The following is a 19,789-nucleotide window of genomic DNA, read 5'->3' on the forward strand; positions in this document are numbered from 1 at the left end:
GCATTCACCATTATAATACTTGTAGAACAGGCAGAGGGATGCAACGTTTCGACGATGGGACAGAGGCTGAAGTTTTGATGCCAGTTTAGGGCCTATCAGATTTGCGACTCTCTTTTGAACCCTGTCAAGGAGCGAGAGACAAGTAGCCGATGCACCGGCCCAAATATGACAGCAATACTCCATACATGGGCGAATAGTGGCCTTATAGAGGTACAGGATACTTTCGGGTGTTAAAAGTTTTCTAGCACGGTAGAGAGAGCCCACCTTCCTTGCAGCGGCCCTGGCAATGCCCTCGATGTAACTGTTCCAACTCATGTTTCCAGTGAACGTTAGGCCAAGGAGCTTGAGAGACGTACTCTCAGATAAAGAGTCGTTGGCCATTGCTATAGGTGGTAGAGAAGGTTTCTTGTAATTATTGAATGAAACCAGTTTTGTCTTGGTGGCATTGAACGTTATCATCCATTTTTGTCCCCATTCCACTACTGATTGGAGGTCATCCTTTAGTGTTTCTGCCATTACTTTAGATATATGTTCGTTTGTTTTCCTGTCGTGCCTGCTATAGAGTGTGGTGTCATTAGCATATATCCCCATCTCAGAGGCAATCTTGTCGGGGAGGTCATTTATGAATATCAGGAACAGAAGAGGTCCCAGGATAGATCCTTGGGGCACTCCCGCATTTATATCATATTGTTTAGATGTACGACCGTCGAGGACAACCTGGATTTTTCTCTTATCTAAGAAGGATTTAATTACGTTAAGTATTCTACCAGTGATACCGTAAGATCTAATCTTCCTGAGGAGACCCTCATGCCATACCCTGTCAAAAGCCTTAGATATATCTAGAGCTACCGCTCTTCCCTCTCCCGCTTTGTCCAGTGAATGGTATATGCGTTCAGAGATTACAGTGAGGATGTCTGCCGTGGAACGGGCTTGTCTAAATCCATATTGACGGTCGGTCAGAAGTTTAGCATCTGTACGGTGCTGGACTAGAGCATGGTTAATTAAGGTCTCAAATATTTTGGCAAAAAGTGGGAGGAGGCTAATAGGGCGATAATTTAATGGGTCAGTTCTTTCGCCAGAATTCTTGAATACTGGTACTACAGAAGCCGTTTTCCAACAGCTCGGAAAGCAAGATTCATTAAGGCATTTGTTGTAGAGTTTGGAGAGAACTGGAGCTACTTCGGCTGAGCACTTTTTTAATAGCACAGCTGGGATGAGGTCGGGTCCACATGTTTTGGAAGTGTCAAGGTTTTTTATGATAGCATGCACCTGAGCAGGGGTGATTTTCAGGTCGTCTAGCGTGGCGTCTGTCCGCATAGGAAATTGAGGTAGGGGGTGGTTTAGAGGGTCCAGTGTGGAGTTTGAGGCAAACCGACTGGCAAGCATGTTAGCCTTCTCGGTTGCTGAGCAAAGAACCTCGTGATTGTTCGTTAATGGGGGAATTGTTGATTGCCCATTATTTACTACACTGTTGTAGATTTTCCAGAAGTCACGAGTTCCTAGTTTTTGTGCTTCGATGCGTTTTTCGTGGTTTCCGTAAATTCCCTCTTAGCTGTCGCTATTTCTTTCTTAACGTTACTTCTAGCTTCTATGTACTTCTGTCTGTTTGAACTGGACTTATGTCGATTAAACCTGCGGAATGCATGCTGCCTTTGAGCAATGGCAGTTGCGCAAGTCGAAGTAAACCATTGGGGAGAGTGGGGCTTGCTATAGAATTTCCGCATGGGAACATGCGCTTCGATTGCAGTTTTGAACCATTCAGTGGTCTCGGTTGCACACTGTTCAGCAGGAAGAGAAAAAATATTTCCCCATGGGGCGTCTCTGATAAGATCTCTGATAGCTTCCCAGTCAGCCTTTTTATAATATCTCGTTGTTTTGAGCACTGGCTCTTCAGTTTTGGGTCTAGAGTTTAGGGCGATTTCAACCATTATCACCGCATGATGAGCGTTCCCAAGTTGGCTGTCGGCTTTCGTTACACAATCATCAGGAACTGTGGTCAAAAACAGATCTAATAGTGATGTGTGTTGTTCTTCCTGATCAGGGAAGCGGGTTGGAAAAGTAACAATTTGCGCTAGGGAGTGAGATACAGAGAAGCTATGAGTTGCGCTGCCTGCTGCATCTGTGTAAGTAGAGAATCCAAGCCAGTTTTTGTGATGGACATTAAAGTCGCCAAATACATGTACTTGGGCGCTAGTGTCGAAGGAGAGTGCTGTGTCTATGCTGTCAGATACTTTGTTTATTATGGTGCAGTCTTGGGTCGAGGGAGAGCGGTAGAGAAAGTAAAAGTAGCTAATGTTGTGTTGCATGATTAGTCTAAAGCACATAAAGGCTTGATCATCCGTTTCTAGGTTTGTTTCTCTAGTCAAGGGAAGGGTATTACGAATGTAAACTCCAAGTCCGTGCATATGTCTGTCAGAGTCCTTATGGCAGAGTGGGAGATATCCAGGCATGTTAAAGTAGTAGTATCTCTTGCTGCATTTAACCTATTCTATCCTTGGCCAGTGAAAAAGACATACTTCTAGACTGAGGAAATTTTTTATTTTTATTTTTATTTTTATTCCAATCATGTTATATTTTTCTTATAATAAATTTCTTATTAAAGTGACTTTCTCTTTATTTGCATATCTCATCTCACGTGATCCTGTTTGCTTGGTCTTTGTTTTCTTATTTGAACACTTTCTTTCTTTATTCATTTTATTAACATGCATTCCTGGCCACTTGCCGTATTAATCGTTGTAAAATCTAGTTGAATAAAGCCTTGGAAAAAGGTCTTTTTGCTTGTGTCTTCATTACTTTACAATTTAATCAACTGAATATTTTTTCAACCTACTTTTATCTCATAGATAAAATTATTCGATTGGACAAATTCGACATATCTTCTACAGACCCTCAAGCTTGCAAACTTTGGAAACTATGGTACTGAAACTTTATTTACTATTCGTCTACCATTAAGTATTTAAATCTAGACAAACTTGAAGCCCTTTATCTAAATATTTCTGACGTAGTTGCTGACGTAATCAAACATGCCATTGAACTACTAAAATCTGTTTACAACAAGCCTCCCTACGGTATCCACACAAGGCATTTACTTTCAACACGCCTATAACGAGACAATGAGTCCTTAGATCAGTATCTTCAGGTTTTGAGTCATTTTGCATCTGACTGCTTCAAAGATGGTATTGCTGCTACCTACAGGGATGAATCTGTCCGTGATATCTTTATGAGTGGCTTACAGTCTCCCATAATACATTCCAGACTTCTTGAAAATGATACATTGGATCTCAAGGAAGCTACTCAATGTGCTAGGACATTAGAACAAGCTCATTTTCGTGCGGAGTCATATGTCTTTCAAACTGAACCTGCTGCCGCTCTATCAAGACTGTCACTGCTACTATGACTAAAAGCATACTCCCTAACTCTGCTAATTCTCATATGGAGTTTGATTCTGTACTGTGTACTGCCCTTCTTACGCACGGCAGATGCTAAAATTGTGAAGGGAAACGTCATCTTAAGAATGATCATTGCCATTGTCCTGTTTGCGATAAAATATGCTGAAATTGTGGCAAACTCAGTCATTTTGCCAAAGTTTGCCGTTCTACAAGACTGACACCTTCACGTTCTACTTTGTCTGTTATATTATCCCGTGCTAATGATGTTGATAATTCTCCTGTTACTAAAATGGTAAAATTAAAAGCTAAACCACTTACTGTCCTTATAGACACAGGTAACTCCATTAAAACCTTGAACCTGTCTACTCAGAAACGGGACTCTGTAATTTCTATGGCATCATCCGCCCTTTTCCTCAAACTATCTGAATTTTCATACTTAAATGGAGGTGTTTGATGGTCCTATTTACTTGCCTTCTCATGGGATGGAGTGATCGAATTGCATTTTTGACATTGTGCCCTTGTTTGCCGGATACTAATGTCTAGACCAGACCAAAATAATCGTTGTCTAGTGTTAGCCAACATCCCATTCACCCCTTGATGGGCAGAGTGCAGTGCCTCTAGTACGTCAACTCTAAACTGTTTTGATATCAGAATTTTATCCTCTTTTATGAGTACACTTTCAAACAATATAGTTGGTCTGCCATCACCCAGAATTGCTAGACTTTCGGTTTCAGTTTATGTCATGACTTTGGGAATCCATCTCGTATATATATCACTAACGTTCAGCATTTCTCGTCAGTGGCTGCAGCTGCTATGATTCTACCGCAGGTTATAGCTTGAAATTTGGGGTCATGTGTGTATGCAGCTGTGATTGATTCTTTCATGTGCTCAGTAGTATCGATGGTCTTTAATCTGCTATGTCTTAATGGTGCGGTGCGTTGTTATGTTTTCCAAGAATGTACTTAATCCAGAACCTGTACATTAATGACCGTTCTTTGCAAGAAAACAAGTAAGTATTCTTTATGTTTTCCAGGACCTTATCTGAGAATATTTTTACCAGTGGCTGATGGTCCACTGTAACCAATAAATCTGGGCACCCTAAAACGAACATCCTACAAGACTCGAGTCCATATATCAATGTTAGAGCTTCTCCCTCTTTGGGGGAGTAGCAAGATTCTGTACCCTTCGTAAACTGGGATCTGGCCAAAATCATTTTCCAGTGGTCCTAACCACAGTTAGGTCCTAATTCCGTTGGGCATTGGCAATGTTTCTGAAACAGAAAATATCCAATGTCAATCTTGCTATAATCCATTGAGAGGTAAGTTGCCCTGTTCATCTCGAATGTTTTAACCTCCTCCTCAATTTTCCAAACAATGTTTTTTGTTTTTGACTCTTTGAAAATCTCATTTAAGGTAGCATCCCAATAGAATTTGGGGTCCTTCATGCACAACAATTCTTGAAATGGGGACATGATATCAGCCTGTGAAAATGCTACCCAGTTAAAGTGATACCCAGTTAACTAGTCCAAACCACAATCTGATGCTGGTGATGTTCGTTAACATTGAGAAGTTGAAAATGGCTTTGTTATGGCGAGATGAGCAATTCACCGCCGGAACTTTTTATCGAAAGAACGTTATCACCAGTCACTGGTTGGGAGAGCCTTCCCTGGGCGGGAACACTTAAAAATGTAACATGCTGTCTCTGTAAATATTCTCATAAACTTCTCTATTTCTTTATTACTTCAGAACCTCTTTATCCATTTATTTCCCTGGTGGAATACCTTTCTTGAATATCCTTTTATTACGGCCACCCACTGGCGACGAAGATGAGATATGAGCTGTAAATTCATCTAAAAAAATAAATAAATAAATAAAAAAAAACATGTGGTAACCGAGAACATTCTGAAAATTGTTGTTAACAAAGTTCACTTTTAATTGAAGAAAAAGCTTCTTAGAAAGCGAAAGACTGGTGTCTGCCACAAATTTACGCAAGTAAAAAATAATTTTTATATTATTGATGAGTTAAACTCCGTTTTTCTCTTTTTTAAACTCCCAAAGAGTTGACGTTATATAACGTGTGTGTGTGTGTGTAAATTGTGACTTTCTTCATGAGAGATATTTTTACGTGTTTTTTGTATTTGGTTAATACGATAAAAAAAAGAAAATTTTTAAAAGAAGTTTACGTGTGTCTGCTGAAGTAGACGATAAAAGAGTCTCTTGAAATTTTGTCAAGTGTTATTTTTACGGTGATTTTTTTTTTTCGGAACTTTCCTATGTGTTGACAATTTTCTGTGAAAATAAGCATCTTGTTTTTGAACAATATTTTTTTTTTCTTCTCTGTGGTATACGTTAACTTGCTATTGATACATTTAAAAAGAAAATGACATCGGAACAAATAGCGATGTTGATGAAAACGTTAACTGAGAGTTAAATCGCTCAACAAAAAGCCCAAATGGATTTTCAAAAACAAATGCTAATTCAACAAGAACGTTTCGAAACTCTTGTAATACAACAAACGACGGATAATCGCTTATTTTGTGAAACGATTTTGTCAGAAAAATCTAAGGTGGGTGCATCCAGATTTTTTTCGGCTGAGGGTATAGCGAACTCGCTTTCAGAGTTTAAATATGACCCAGAAAAAGGTGACACTTTTCTAGCCTATTATCGTAGGTTTGAAACGGTATTTACAAAATGATGCAAGAAGTGGTCGGATGAGGAAAAAATAACACTATTACTCCAAAAAATGGGCACAGAAGAAAATACTAAATTCACGAATTTGATATTGCCTAAAAAACCGGAAGAGATCTCTTTTTCTGAAACGGTGAAAATTTTGTGTGTTATATTCGGTGAAAGAGATAGTCTTTTTCATACACGGTATAGGTGTTTAAATATGTCAAAAGACGAAACTGATGACATTGTCACATATGCGGGCAAAGTCAACGCCCAGTGTGAACTGTTTAAATTAAAGGATTTATCAGTGGACATGTTTAAGTGCTACATATTTGTCCAGGGACTGACAGCACCGAAGGACAAGGATTTAAGGTCAAGGATATTATCAATCATGGAACAAGACCCGGAAATGAACTTGCAAAAAATGACAGAAGAATGTCAAAAATTGATAAATGTAAAAAGGGACACTACGAGGATAGAGGGAAAAGTCACATCCCAAGTCCAGGTAGTAAAACAGAAAACATTTCCAAAAGACAAAGGGAAAAGTTTTGAATGTTGGAGTTGTGCGGGTCCACACTTAAGAAAAAACTGCCCTTATAAAGACCAACGTTGTACCAAATGTGGCCTAGTGGGACACCGGGCATCCCACTGCCAAACTAAGCAAGACAAAAGACGGAAATGGAAGCCAAAAGTAAATGTAGTCTTGCCCAAAAAAGAAATAAAACAAGGAGGGAAACGGAAATTCGTTCACACACAAATAAATGGTCACTCAGTGAAGCTACTTTTAGATACAGGTAGCGACATATCAATTATCGACGAAGAGAATTGGTGGTCCAAAACTGAGAAAAGCACAAAAAATTGCAAAGGTGTTTCCGGAGAGCGATTAAAATTCATGGGAGAATTTAATTGCAGTGTTTTTCTTGGATCGAAAACTTTTTCCTCAAACCTTTCAGTTGTTCCAGGAATAAATTCTTGCCTTTTTGGAATTGATTGGATTGTTTTGTTTGATTTATGGGAGCTACCCATAAATTCATTTTGCAATAATGTAAGAGCGTTGGAAAAGAAAAATTCCAAACAAAATGACCACTTTCTGGCAGTGTTAAAAAGTGAATTCCCCAAAGTTTTTCAGAGGGATTAGGAGTGTGCACCAAAGCTGAAGTAAATTTTGAATTAAAACAGAATGTGAAACCTGTTTTTAGACCAAAAAGAAATGTGCCTTTTTCTTCAAAAGAAGATATTGAAATTGAACTAAAAAGACTACAGAAGAATGGTGTAGTCGAAAAAGTTGACTATTCTGAGTGGGCGAGCCCCACTGTGTATGTTAAAAAGAAAAATAAGAAGATTCGGGTATGTGCCGATTTTTCTATAGGCCTTAATGACTGTCTGATGGATCATAGTTATCCACTTCCATCTCCTGAAGACATTTTTACAAAGCTGAATGGAGGTAGAATTTTCTCCAAAATCGACTTATCGGAAGCTTACCTTCAGGTAAAAGTCAGTGAAGAATGTCCTAAGTATTTGTGTATCAATACCCATCTAGGACTTTTCTGACTAAAAAGACTTCCTTTTGGATTAAAAGTGGCCCCAGCACTATTTCAGCAAATAATAGATACGATGTTTGCTGATTTAGATGTTGCAATCGCATATTTGGATGACATCCTTGTCAAAAGTAAAAATGTACAGGAACATAAGGAACACATCAGAGCAGTTTTCCAAAGAATTGAGGAATTTGGTTTCAAGTTAAGTGCCGAAAAATGTGAATTCTTTTTAAAACAGATAAAATATCTTGGTCAAATTATCGACAGCCAAGGCAGAAGATCGGATCCTCAGAGAACAGAAACAATCGAGAGGATGCCAGCACCCAATAATGTTGCCCAGTTACAATCTTTTTTGGGTTTGGCTCAATATTATGCTATTTATATTCCAAACATACATAAGTTGAGAGCACCATTGAATGATTTGTTAAAAAAAGGACAAAAGTGGATTTGGTCAAAAGAATGCCAAAATGCGTTTGAAGATATTAAGAAATGCCTGCTATCAGATTTAGCTCTAGCACATTTTGATCCACAGAAAGAATTGATTGTTGCATCAGATGCAAGTAACTACGGAGTAGGAGCAGTTCTTCTCCATAAACTTGAAGATGGATCAACAAAGCCAATAGCCCATGCATCCAGATCACTTTTGCCGGCTGAAAGAAACTATTCTCAAATTGAAAAAGAAAGCTTGGCGATTATTTATGCCATTAAAAAATTCCATAGATTTATTCATGGAAGGATGTTGTCTTTGCAAACCGACCACAAACCCTTATTGACTATTTTTGGCTCTAAAAATGGCATACCTACGCACACTGTGAACAGACTCCAACGATGGAGCATAATTCTACTAAATTATAACTTTAAAATGGAGTACATTTCATCCAAAAATATCGGACATGCAGATGGACTGTCCAGGCTCATCCAAAAGTGTGCTGAACCTTTGGAAGACACAGTAATAGCTGCATTGACAGAGGAAAAAGAACTCTCCGGATTACTGTGTAACACAATCAGAGAGTTACCAGTGACTCTAGACGAAATAAATAAGGCAGCAGAAAAGGATGATTATATTGTGAAAATGAAAAAGTTGGTGCAACTAAATGGAAAATCAAAGAAAGACCCTAAAATTTTACTATTTTCCATTTGTGCTCAAACCTTGATGTACGCAGACAGAGTCGTCATACCGACTACGCTTCAGAGAAGAATTTTAAAAGAATTTCATAGTGGTCATCCAGGCATGTTGAGAATGAAAGCTTTAATGCGTGGATATACGTATTGGCCTAGGATGGACCAGGACATTGAAAAACTCGTAAGAGAGTGTCAAGGGTGTCAGCTAGCAGCAAAGGCACCACCTGTGCAGATACAACCGTGGCCAAAGACTGATACACCATGGACTCGGTTACATATCGATTATGCAGGTCCTTTAAATGGACATTATTTCTTAGTGGTCGTCGACAGTTTCACAAAATGGCCAGAAGTGTTTAAATACAAACACCCTACTTCGATGAGTACAATAGATGCACTAAGAGTTCTCTTCAGTCGTTTTGGAGTGCCTAAAACTATTGTCAGCGACAACGGCACCCAATTTACCAGCAAAGAATTTGAAGAATTCTGCAAGGCTCTAGCCATTGAACATTTAACAATGGCAATCTACCACCCAAGGTCAAATGGCCTAGCAGAGAGGTTCGTCGATACATTCAAAAGAGCCTTGAAGAAAAACCAAGTCATGGACACTGACGAGAAGAGTCTTGAACAATTTTTATCGGTGTACAGGATAACTCCGAACCCAAACACTGATACCGGTTCGTCACCAGCCGAACTGATGTTTGCACGGAAAATCAGATCTGTATTTGACAGAATTTTACCAAGTGCAACCAGAGTAACAACAACAAAAGAAAATTTTCCAACAAGGTTTTACAAACCTGGTGACAGAATATTCTTCCTGAATTACAGGAGTGGAAAAAATTTTTGGGAGGAGGGGATTATCATGAAAAGAATCGGACACATGTTATATTCTGTAAGAAGTAATAAATTCGACTGTCACAGGCATATAAATCAGCTAAGACCTCGACACACTGATGACTACAAACAGGCAGAAGAAAATGACCTGCCCCTAGAGGTTTTGTATGATTCTTTTAATATTCCCCAACCCTAAACAGAAATTACTCCAGATTTGAGAGTTCCAGCTTCTCCACCAACTCCACCCACTCAAACGATATTGAGGAGAAAAAGTACAAGGGTGAAAAGAAAATTTAACCGGCTGAGCTCCAAGCCAAAAAGCAAACGATATTAAGCCAAATTCTCTTGGGAGAACTTGTCTTAGGGGGAGGTGTTATGGTGAGATGAGCAATTCACTGCCGGAACTTTTTATCGAAAGAACGTTATCACCGGTCACCGGTTGGGAGAGCCTTCCCTGGGCGGGAACACTTAAAAACGTAACATGCTGTCTCTGTAAATATTCTCAATAAACTTCTCTATTTCTTTATTACTTCAGAACCTCTTTATCTATTTATTTCCCTGGTGGAATACCTTTCTTGAATATCCTTTTATTACGGCCACCCACCGCAGGATATATCAGGCTTCAGTCATTTTTTTAGTTTGCTTTACGTCTTCAGCAGTTATTAAAAAGCTGGCAAATTTGACTTCGCCTGCAACTTGAAACTTATTGGGATTGAAGATGATTCCATTTCTGCTGCAATGGGTGATATAGTATCATCAAACCGGCGAGTGTACCCATCTCCAGAGGTGTAGAAACCTTGGGATACCCTAAGGTATTAATAATGGCCCCACTCTGTTATGAATGTAGTTGCATGTCAGGCTGTTGGGGAGAATAGTAAACTGTGATATCTGTTCCATGCATCTAAAACTGTTTTCTTGGTTCGTGCAGGCACAAAAGACACTTCGTTAAATGGGGACGGAGTATGCTGGGTTTCCCTCATTGTTATGGTATTCAATTTTTGTAGGCCCACCCTTGCTGGTAAATTGCTTCTTAGTAATCCGTTTTTCTTTGTTGCAACCACCATCCTTAAACACCAGAGTGTACCTGCTGGTACTGGCTCAATGATGCCTAATGCAACATCCCTATCTAAATCTTCTTTCACCTTTTTCCAATAATGAGGGACAGGAATGAGTGTGTGTACAACTGATGGTTCCACTCCCAGCACAAACATTATATCCAGTGGTCTCCCAGACATCACTTGTAATGGTTGATGGGGACAGGTATTGAATGCACTTGAATTGAAATGCTCCCATAACCATTTTTTCAAACATTCTCTATTATTTCCAATAGGGGTAGATGGGAGTCTTGTAGATTTGGTGACAGAGAGGTAAGTGATAAAGCACACTTTTGACTTTTACAACCGAGGCATTGAAAGAGGCTGGCAAAAGTGCATTGAGAATGGTGGTGACTAAATTCTGGAGCACAAAAGATCGTTCTTTTAATGGTAATACTCCCATCTTTGTAGCTCTTCAACGTTTTAGTTTTTGACTTAAGAAATAAGAGACCTTACTTTTAGAACGAGCATTGTATATGTGTGTATGCATGTGTGTGTGTGTACGTGTGAAATTGTCTGAAATGTTTGTGGTGATTTATAGCCCATGTGAAAATGCCAAATATTAATTAGAGCATTATGATAACGGTCATGAAAATAAGCATCCATGGGTGGTGCACATGTGTGTATTGTAAAATGTCACCGATACTCAAACTCGAAACCTGATAGGAAATGAAAAGGTGACATATGCAAATTAAGATGCAGTCGAATTTGAGTCGAATATTAGTATATATATATAGTATTTCTTTCATTGGGGAGAATGTTCTTTTTTTGACTTGGAGTCATTTGAACATATGATTAATTCGCATATCAATGGGAAGAAAGAAATATGAATTTTCTATGAATGTCGAAACAGGAAAAGAAAAAGGATTGTAATTTTTGCATGTGCTGAGAACATTACAAGCTGAAGAAAACTTTTTTTTTGCATGACCATTTAATGGTATTCGGCAGTTCAAAGGCAAACTTTAATTTCAACACTTCAAGCTATTCTGGCTGTTATCATGGTGAAGATAAGACTAAGCAGCAACATAATGAAGCCATTTACCAGCAAGCGAGATGTCGTGGCATGGCTGAAGAAGTTAAGATTGGTAGTGAGACTTCAAAAGATAGATGATGTGGTAAGCCTACTGCCATTGTATCTGGAAGGGCATGCTTGGGCTCCTTACTTGGAGATGAATGAGAGTGACCAACTGGACATTGAGCAGATAGAGACTCAATTAAAAGAGGCATCCATGAATGGTGCATTCACAGCCTATAGGAAGTTAACCATGGTCAAATGGGCTGACGAGATGGACGTTGATGCAAACAATATCAGGCGGTTGGTTGGACTGGCTGATTTCAAGAGAGTTGGACTAGAAAGACTTACCAAACTGGTTTTTATCATGAGGTTCCCTGATGCCATTTCCATCGAACTTCAACAGGCACCAAAAATTGAGACTCTAACCATGGGAAACCTAATAGTAAGAGCAAGTGTGCTGATATCAACTAGGGATGCAACCCATCACATGGTTGCAACCATGGGTTCATCCAATGGCAAATCTGCTGTTCCTACTGGGAGTAGCCCTGGCACAGGAATAAACTGCTACAGATGTGGCCATAAAGGTCACATAGCAAGAGATTGATGAAGATGTGGAACTCATTGCTACCGATGCGGCAAGATTGGACACTGAGCACAGGACTGTTTGAGAAATGAACAAGGCATCAGCACCAGCCTACTCCCCTACGAAGATGTAAACGCAGCACTCCCAAAGATTATCATCTACATTGATGGAATTAATTGGCACAGGATGCTTGCATACAATAATAGATGGGAACCGATCTCAATCCTAGAAGACAGCAAAGGTGGACAACCTGACTATTGGAGGTTCGTCCCGTGCATGCTGCGGAAGAGGAGTAGTCACTGTTTCAACAAACATAAGTGACTATGTTAGGATCGATGCTCTGGTAATGCATAGTAAACCACTGGGATTTGATCTGTTCTTAGGGATCGATGTGATAAAAGCATTGGGAGTCTGGATCACTGTTGACTCTACGGGTGCAGTCTGGATCAGTGTTGGGAAAGTCTTCACATATGCGGCTGTTTCCATCAATGAACTGGACTTTACTGCCATGTTGGACCATTGGAAATGAGCTTGGATTGCGACATGGAAATGGGCAGATAACCATACAGCTGAAGGACTGTGGAATGGAATGCCAGAATATCGAGTGACTGCGGAACTTAGACTAGATTATGATTAAGAACTCTGGGCATGGATGGTCAAGGGTTGGCTTGTGCCATACCCAGAAGAAAGACTTGGACCTCCCAAGGGATTAATTTTGTTAATTTCTGTGATGCAGGAGAATAATGTGAAGGTGCGGTCAATGATGGACTACCACAAACTTAACAATCATGTAGATGCATTCACCGTGAATGCAGATGTTTATATCCTGTGGGACCCGAGCCACTGATCGGGGCAGTGCATGTCATTGAGCTAGACACGGCCCAGATTGTCACCATTCACAGAAAATGTTGACATCCAGGAGTGTGATGCACCACTTATTTCACCCAAAGAGTTTGTCCTGTGATGACAAAAGTAGCAGTCAGATTGGTAATATGCATGTGTATGGAATGCCAATCTATAGATCCAGTGCCAGTTTACTGAGAGAAAGGAAAACTGGAGGTGAGCAGCGATTGGCAACGGTTGGGAATGGACATTAGACGCTATGGTGCTTACCATTTCCTAACTATCATGAATTCTGACTTTCATTGGGCGTCCAGTCTTATAAACTCCATCCATCTCTAATGTAACTACATGTATGTTTTTATTATGTCATCACTACACATAGCCTAAAGATTATTTTTTAATTTGTCATGTATGTTTGCTTATATTATGATTAGTTAAATTAACATCAAATTAACATTCTTCACAACTAAGGCTGCTGCGAAGAAGGTGGGCTCTCTCTACCATGCTAGAAAGCTACTTACACCTGAAAGTATCCTTTGTAACATTTACCTATGTATGGAGTACGGTTGTCACATTTGGACTGGTGCATCTGCTACTAGTCTCTCACTCCTGGACAGGGTTCAAAGAGAGTTGCCAACCTGATAGGTCCTGAACTGTTATCTAGGCTCAGCCTCTGTCACATCGACAAAATGTTGCATCCCTCTGTCTGTTCTACAAGTATTTTAATGGTGAATGCTCTGATGAACTACAAGCACTTGTACCCCCTTGACATAAATACCCCTGACATACCCGAAAAGCAGCTAAATCCCACTCCTATACAGCCCTATACAGTCGAGATCCCTAGGTGTAAGAAAGCCTTCTACTCCAATAGTTTCTTCTCCAGAACTGCTAGACTTTGGAGCTCCCTTCCGGGATTCTGTTTTCCCAACTGTACTGAGATGTAGAAGTTCAAGTGTAATGTGAACAGACATCTTGCTACTCATTTCCCTTCATAATATTCCTGCAACTTATGTCCCCGATAGTAGCCCCTACTTCAAAGTGACACTGTGTCTTATTTGAGGTGAAAATTGAATAAAAATAAAATAAAATATTTCCACTTAACATAACTTTTCACATCTTTAAAATATTTCTATCTAACAATTATACTTTTACCAATCATAATAAACGACCATTATAATTATTACCAGTGTTTTCCATTAGACTTACAACATAAGACTTCCTCAGGTATATCTTAAACGTTGTAAAAATAACGCTCAAGATGAGAACAATAATCTAAAGAATCCAAATAATCCAAGTAAGCAATCTTCATTTAACAAATTCAGAAATGTAATATCCTCCCCAAACCTCTTGTAAAATAAATCTTGTATTAAATCCTTAATTCCATTCTTTCACAAAATGGTCATTATCTGTATATCCTCATTTCATAGGTGTCTTATGAAAGAGTCCTCAATCCACATGCCCAAACTCAAAAACCTTCATTTCCTTTTCTTTTTCTTTTGTTGCATGAACGTCTTTGCATTCCCAATGAAACATTTCTATAAAAGCAAAAAATATGCCAATCAAACAACAAAAATGTTATAATAAATGCTGTAACCATAATAACATGTGTTGTTGGTTATTTGAGAGCAGTTAATTTTCAGATCAACAAGCTCACTGTTTTAATCCAAGATGGCTGATTGGAAGAATTAGATTACTACTATGATTATCATCATTTACATCATCAGACAAAATTCAAGTCACAGCATGCTGTCAACTGCATTTACCTACATGATATTTTTTCACATTACATTTGAACTTCTGCATGTCAATACAGTTGGGATAGTAGAATCCCGGAAGGGAGTTTCAATGTCTAGAAGTTCTGGGGAAGACACTATTGGATTAGAAGGTCTTCTTACATCTAGGGATCTCTACTGTGTCGGGGTGGGATCTTGCTGCTTGTCTTGTGAGAGACTAGTAGCAGATACACCAGCCACAATGTGACAACATGTAATATGTAGGAGAATTAAATAACACTAAAAAGTCTGGAAAGATGCAAACTAAACCAGATGAGTAATTATGATCATGCTAAATAGGATAGATGCAGATGAGGGATTAGAAGATGTAATAGAAAGAAAAAAAAAGGGAAAAAGGCAAGAACGCAAAGTGACTCAGTAATGCGCAACAACAGTCTCCAACGATTCTCCTACAACAGTCTGTCCACATTCTCCACATGGTCTACTTTTATGCAGTCAGGACCCATCTAATCTGCATACGAGCAACAAGATTTTGCCTCACTTTGCAAGATCACTTGTTATAAAAGTTGTGGGCGCCGCCATCTTGATTTCTTTGCAAAATTCAAAATCCCTTGCAAAATTCAAATTCCCTTGCAAAGTTATTACTTCACATAATAAATTTGCTGAATACTTCCTCTGCTACAGCATATGCGAGAACCAACATGCATGATGACAATTTTTCATGTTGGAATGACAGTATACTCAAATCAGAAGAAACACAGACTCTTTTATAATGTTCTTGTTCTCACAGTATAATGCTAAGACAGCCTCTCAAAAACTACATCACTAGACTCAGGTTAGAAAATCATCAAAGTTACACATAAAAACAAAGGATTATATGTGCTATAATAACATTGAAAAACTGGTTCCCTTTAACTCATCAAAGTTAAGTGACGTTAAACCTGGTCAATACTAAATGGGTAACTATTTGGTAATACCAGGTGTTGTATGTACTCTCTGCTTATCTCAACACTGTTTCTAATTGGCTTGGATTTCTCCTTGCCACTGGAATCAAGCAGTGCTGATTCAGGAGAGGTGTGGTTAGTGATAGCACAACCCTTGCTTCACAATCACTGTTTCAGGAAATATCCATTGTCTCTCAAGACTTCATTGAGACCATGACATAACCATGATAGCGGATTGTTATAATCACACATTTTGCCCCATAAAACGAAAAATAGCAAGAACAGACTTGTTGCCACATGTTCTGCGGATCTGTAAAACAAAGCATTAAATCAGAAGAAACCTAGGCTTTTAGAGTGGTGTTTTTGCTCTAATAGTATAATGTTAAGATAGCTTGCCTCTCAAAAACTAGTTAGAACATGTTCTCTGGATTTACAAAATGTTGCATTAAATTTAAACAATAAAAGTGACGGGGTGGTGGTGAATCGACCCAGACTATCAAAAGGGGTGGGTGGAGGGTGGCTCAGAATATCCACTCATACGATTTTACATGACAGGAATTAGCCAGAGTAAGAAAACACAGGATTTTCCCCACATTATATCAGAGCTCTCTCATACAATAATACTATTTGACAAAGTTGATATGTCGTAACAACTATGGCCATAGATTTCATCAGGATAATTTACCTTTTCAAACTGATGACCATACATGCCTGAAGGATCATTAAATAAACTTATTCTCCGTGTATAAGAATCAATTACAAATCTTTGGCCTTCGGGACAAGATCAAAGTGTAGTATCTGTTCTTCAGATGCTGCACTTCCATTTCTTGTTCTCTTTCGGTGGAGGAGAAATCCTTCACGACTGAGACAATTTTTATTTTTGTACCTTTTCTCCACGTTAAAAAACGACCCTGGTGTCTAACTCTGTCCCGTGGGGAGGCATAGTAAATAGGTACAATACATGTAAAATAATCTGGGAATTATCATTTTAAAAATTGGCTTGTCATATATTTAAGAACGATTTCAGTCATAAAATATGAGGTACCATCAATAAGTTTCCAAGCTTCTTTTGTACAAGCATTTAAAATTGTCATAGACTCTTGAAAATTTAGTATGTTATTGCTATACATCTTATGAGATGACTGACTAATTTTTATGATTTCAGATTCAAGTGAACAGCTACAGCAGATATTGAAATACACCGTACTAAAGCCTGATTGTCACAGCTGGTGAATTGGAAGGAGTAAGGAAGTCAGAACACCAGAGTTGATTAGGCAAATAAAGAATTTCATGAATAAAGACCGTCATGTGTCTATACAGGCAATAAGTGCACAGTTTGACATCAGTGTGGGAACTGTATACACAATTGTTTGTGAGGAACTGAAGATGCAGAAGATTTGCGTGAAGTTTGTTCCAAGGGTGCTCCATCCTTGTCACAGAATATTTGACCAAGATGGATTAGTCCAGACTTTTCACTCTATGATATTTGGTTATTCTCTAAGTTCAAGGAAAACCTTGTGTAGGGGACTAGGATATATAAATACCCCAATCCCGTTACAAAAGAATAATGAAACGAATGGGAATTGAAGGAAACAAAGACTCAAGTAATGGATAAGATAAACGTCGTTTATTTGCTGTTGAAAGAAATGAACATTTTAGTTATAACATGTCCGCGCATATGTAACCAATGTCCGTTGCAGGACTAGTGTTGTAGCAAGAATAGGAAATGTGTTTTCATCTCAAGTTTGGGTCATTATTGTTTGTTCGCGCATGGGAATTGAAGTGAGTGTTGTAGTGGAAATGAGAATCCAGCATGTAGGCAAGGAAGAGGATATTAGAGTTGTCATCAGTTAGCAGTCAGCCACGCAAAGGTGTTCCCAGTGGCCAGCAGTAGATGGAGAGAGAAAGAGGGAGAATGTATACATACAGTCATTAGCTCGTGCCCCATACATAGTAGGAAGTGGGCGTGAGGTGCGCGTGCGCGCGCGCCGAAACGGCGGCGGCTTGTTCGCCCAACCTCTCTAGTTGAGAGTTGGTCCTAAAAAGAGAGTTAGAAACAACTTGTCTCCATGTTTTATACTCGCTTCTGGAGTGTCTTTTGTGCATGTGTATTTCCTTAGAAAGCGGAAGTGACGTCGTCCATGTGTGTGTTCGTGTTCGCGTGTGTGAGTACATGTGTATACGTAAGCGTGTGTATATATATACGTGAATGTGAGTGTATGTACGCGAACGTGAATATGTGTACATGTGTGGACGTGGGCGCGTATGTTTGTGTGCGCGTATGTATATGACAGCTTGAAATATGAATGTGTGTTTTGTGTGAGACTTGGAAAGGGCTCGTACAAATACTCCCCTTCCTAGGAAAAAAAAATATATGCAATGTATATATATTTATGTATATATATATATATATTTTTTTTGTGAGTAATGTTTTCGGCAGTTGATTTTTTTGTCCTGTTTTTTTTTTTTTGCTGTTGGTGTGATTGTTTGAAAAAAAACGTCAAAAAGGAACGGAATGTCAAAAACAGAGTGTGTTCGTAAAAAAAAGTATTTACTTACGCGTGGAAAATGCGTTTACTCTTTTTTTTGGCTGACATTTGTTGGTTTGGGTTCTGTTGGGTGTTGACATGTGCAAAGAGTTGCTTGGACAGAGAAGTGAATTGTTCCGTTTGGAAGGAAAATTTTTGTTTTGTGTTGACGGTGTCGTGTGTGTGCCCAGTTGACGGTATCTTCGCATGTGATTCTGCGGTAATGTGTGCATCGTTTGGACTGGCGCTTGTCGCGCGTTCGTTCTTGTTGAACGGAGTTTGGTTGCCGTTGTCTTCGCATGTGCGTCTGCGGTAGTGTGTGTACATTGTCTGTACGGGCGTTTGTTGTGTATTTGTTCGTGGTTGCCGGCTGTCAACGAAACTTCCAAGTTTTGAGTTTATCTGCGTGCGTCATGCATCTCAACTTGTATTGTTGATTCAACTTCTTCCTATGTGTTGATAGGGATGTCCTGTTTCTTTGTTGTTGCGTCTGCTTGTGCGGGAGGGAATTGCATAGGCCTATGTGATTTTGCTCCTCGCGTTTGTTGCAGGGTAATGTCGGGAAACCGTGAAAATGTTTGTCAAGCTCGAATTTGTTTTTAAATTCGATATGAAAGTCGACAGCTCCGTGTTCGTTTTTTTTTTTTTTTTCTGCCGAGTCTGACGAAGGTTCGTCATTGTGGTTGGTAGTAGTTATTCCTGTGGGTAGTGGTTCGCTTGGTTTTCTTTGTTGAGAAGTTCGTTTTTTTTCTTTATCAAATAAAACGCGCGTCTCGCTCAAAACAATTAATCTCAAAACGGTAGGGTCGCCATGCCTGCTCGTTCCACGTCAGTCAGGCGCCAGTTTGTTGTGGACTTGTGGCATAGGAGGAAATGCGTGCTCCTCTCGCGTTCAGAGGGAAAATGAATTGTCTCGAGGAAGGAACGAATGACGTGTTAAATTGAATTAAATGAACAGGAATTTCTTTGGTGAAAGAAACAAGTAAAAGAAAAGGGTACCACATGTGGTTAGTTTTGCGTGCGTCTCTCTCTGTTAGCTGGTGAAGAGGAAAAGTTTATACCTTGGCGTGCGTCTCTCGTTAAGTGGTGAAGAGGGAAAGTTTATCTTTGTAGAGAAAGAGTCTGTGTGTGTATGAGTGCTTCGTTCAACCTCATCCATTTCATTTAAATAAAGGGGTCACCAAATTTGTAGGGGACTAGGATATATAAATACCCCAATCCCGTTACAAAAGAATAATGAAACGAATGGGAATTGAAGGAAACAAAGACTCAAGTAATGGATAAGATAAACGTCGTTTATTTGCTGTTGAAAGAAATGAACATTTTAGTTATAACATGTCCGCGCATATGTAACCAATGTCCGTTGCAGGACTGGTGTTGTAGCAAGAATAGGAAATGTGTTTTCATCTCAAGTTTGGGTCATTATTGTTTGTTCGCGCGTGGGAATTGAAGTGAGTGTTGTAGTGGAAATGAGAATCCAGCGTGTAGGCAAGGAAGAGG

The 19,789-nt window shown here is 39.2% G+C and overlaps 1 protein-coding gene across 2 annotated transcripts in view; it reads right to left on the reverse strand.

Annotated features, from left to right (window-relative positions):
* LOC145284517 (putative E3 ubiquitin-protein ligase makorin-1) overlaps positions 1-19,789 on the reverse strand; it is a 152,449-nt gene that overhangs the window by 56,836 nt on the left and 75,824 nt on the right. The window lies entirely within an intron of this gene.

This window comes from Euprymna scolopes, chromosome 1 (genome assembly GCF_053919585.1).
Source record: "Euprymna scolopes isolate OS-2025 chromosome 1, ASM5391958v1, whole genome shotgun sequence".
NCBI lineage: Eukaryota > Metazoa > Mollusca > Cephalopoda > Sepiida > Sepiolidae > Euprymna > Euprymna scolopes.